Below are 3257 nucleotides of genomic sequence, written 5' to 3'. Positions count from 1 at the left end.
TGCCTGTTGGCTAGATTTGTCAGTTTGTCTTTAATGGCCATTTTCCTACAGCTTTTTGGAAGCATTTAAATAATATGGAGTTAACCCATTACACATTTGCCTGTGAGCACCAGTTACTGAAAATACTAACTTGTCACTAATTTGCCTAAGTGCTGCACAGCTTTGGAAGTGATTCAAATCCTGCTTCATGCTCCATTATGTCACTCCCCAATATATTCCCCTTAAATTTCACTGACCCAGAGAATAATGTTACTTAGATGTAAGATAACTTTAGGCCGGGTGCGGTGGCTCACGCCTGTAATCCCAGCACTTTGAGAGGCTGAGGCGGGCGGATCACTCGATGTCAGGAGTTTGAGGTAGCCCGGCTAACACGGTGAAAGTCTCTAATGAAAACACAAAAATTAGCCAAGCATGGTGGTGGGCGCCTGTCATCCCAGCTACTCCGGAAGCTCGGGCAGGAGAATTGCTTGAATCTGGGAGGCGGAGATTGCAGTGAGCTGAGATCATGCCTCTGCACTCCAGCCTGGATGACAGAGTGAGACTCCATCTCAAAAACAAAAAACCAAAAGAACAAAAACAAAACAAAACAAAACCAAACCTCTGGAGTCAGTCAGTCTCCTTTCCTCATTTTAGAAGTTAGAACACTTAGGCCCCAAGTGATAGTCATTTGATCAAAGCTGCATAATATCCTCTGGCAGAGGTGACATTAGAATCCTGTGCTCTGGATTCACAAAGCCCACACTACACCCACTTTGTCAAATATATTTTTAAAAATTATACTCCTGTGATCATTCTTTTCTTTTTTTAATAGACTTTCTTAGAGCAGTTTTAGGTTCACAGCAAACTTGAGCGGAAAGTAGCAGAGTTCCCACACGCCCCCTGCCCCTGCACACACACAGCCTTCCCCACTCAGTATCTTGCCCCCGAGTGGTAACATTTGTTACAATCAATGAACCTACATTGACTGATCATCGTCACCCAAAGTCCACAGTTTGCAGTGGGTTCACTCTTGGTGGTATGTATTCTATGGGTTTTGACACAAGAATAAATGTATAATGGCATGTATCCGCCATTATAATAAAGAATGACTATTCCCCGCCCTAAAACTGCTGTGTTCTGCCTATTCATTCTCCTTTTCCCCAGCACCTGGCAACCACTGATCTTTTTACTGTCTTCACTGTTTTGCCTGTTCCATAGTGTCATATAGTCAGAGTCATACAGTATGTAGCTTTTTTAGATTGGCTTCTTTCATGGAGTAATACACTTAAGGTTCTTTCATGTCTTTTCATGGCTTCATAGCTCATTTCTTTTTAGTACCAAATAATATTCCATTGATGGCATGTACCAAAATGTATCCATTCACCTACTGAAGGACATCTTGGCTGCTTCCACGATTCTGCAGTTCTGGCTAAAGCCGCTGTAAACACCGTGTGCAGGTTTTTGTGTGATCACACAGTTTCAGCTCATTTGGGTAAATACTGAGGAGCAGATTGCTAGGTCATTTGGTAAGAGTATGTTTAGTTTCACAAGAAAATGCCAAACTGTCTTCCAAAGTGGCTTTACTATTTTGCATTCCCACCAGCAACGAATACCTGTTGTGCTTCATCCTTACCAGCGTTTGGTGTTAACAGTGTTCTGGATTTTGCCATTCTAATAGGTGTAGAGCGGTATCATGTTTTAGTTTTCAATTCCCTAATGGCATATGATGTGAGCATCTTTCCATATTCTTATTTATTATCTATATTTCATCTTTGTTGAGGTGTCTTTTGCCCATTTCTTATTGGGTTCTTCAATATTGCTGAATTTAAGAGTTCTTGGCTGGGTGTGGTGGCTCACGCCTGTAATCCAAGCACTTTGGAGGCCAAGGAGGGCGGATCACCTGAGGTCTGGAGTTCAAGACCAGCGTGACCAACATGGTGAAACCCTGTCTTAAAAAAAAAAAAGAGTTCTCTGTGTATTTGGGATAACAGTCCTTTACCATATGTGCCTTTTGCAAATATTTTCTCCCAGTTTGTTGTCTTCTAATTTTCTTGATGAGTCTTTTGCAGAGCAGAAGTTTTTAATTTTAATAAAGGCCAGATTATCAATTATTTCTTTCATGGATCATGCCTTTTGTGTTATATCTGAAGAGTAATCATGTAGCTGGGCTCCATGGCTCATACCTGTAATCCCAGCACTTTGGAAGTCTGAGGCAAGAGGATCACTTGAGCCCAAGAGTTTGGCTGCAGTGAGCCATGATCATGCCGTGATCACACCCAAGGAAGGCTACAGTGAGCCATGATCATGCCACTGCACTCCAGCAAATAAAGAAAATTATTTATTTATTTATTTGGAGACTCTGTCTCTAAATTAAAGTTGATATTTGCATTGAATCTTTAGATCAATAAACTAAATAAAAAGTCATCACCAAACCCAAGGTCATTTAGATTTTCTGCTGTTGTTAACTTTTAGGAGTTTTTATAGTTTTATGTTTTACATTTAGGCCTATGATCCCTTTTGAGTGAGTTTTTGTGAAGAATGTGAAGTCTGCGTCTAGACTGATTTTTTTTGCATGTGGAGGTCCAGCTGTTCCAGCACCATTTGTTGAAAATATGATCTTTTCTCCATTGTATTGCCCTTGTCCCTTTGTCAAAGATCAATCTGCTGTATTTTGGAGTCTACTGGAATCTCTATTCTGTTCCACCGACTTCTTTGTCTATTCTTTCACAAATCTCATACTGCCATGATTACTGTAGCTTTACAGTAAGTCTTGAAGCCGGCGTATCAGCCCTCTGTTCCTTCGCAATATTGTGTTATGCATTCTGGGTCTTTTGCCTTTCTATGTAAACATTAGCATCTATTAGTTGATATCCACAAAATAACTTGCTGATATTTTGATTGGGATTGTGTTGAATCTTTAGATCAAGTTGGGAAGAACTGACATCTTGACAATATTCAGTCTTCCTGTCCATGAACACAGAATAGCTCTCTGTGTATTTAGTCCTTCTTTGATTTCTCTCAACGGAGTTTTATAGTTTTCCCCATACAGATCTGGTACGTGTTTTGTTAGAGTTTACCTTGACATAATCACTTACTAGTTCCAGGAGATTTTTGTTGTCAGTTCTTTCAGCTTTTCTTTTTTCTTTTCTTTTCTTTTCCTTCCTTTCTTCCCTCCCTCCTTCCCTCCATCCCTTCTTTCTTCCTTCCCTCCCTCCCTCTCCCTCTCTCCCTCTCTTCCTCCCTCCCTCCCTCCCTCCCTCCCTCCTTCCTTCCTTCCT

This window comes from Cebus imitator, unplaced genomic scaffold (genome assembly GCF_001604975.1).
Source record: "Cebus imitator isolate Cc_AM_T3 unplaced genomic scaffold, Cebus_imitator-1.0 Scaffold831, whole genome shotgun sequence".
NCBI lineage: Eukaryota > Metazoa > Chordata > Mammalia > Primates > Cebidae > Cebus > Cebus imitator.
This window is presented reverse-complemented; position numbering follows the sequence as displayed.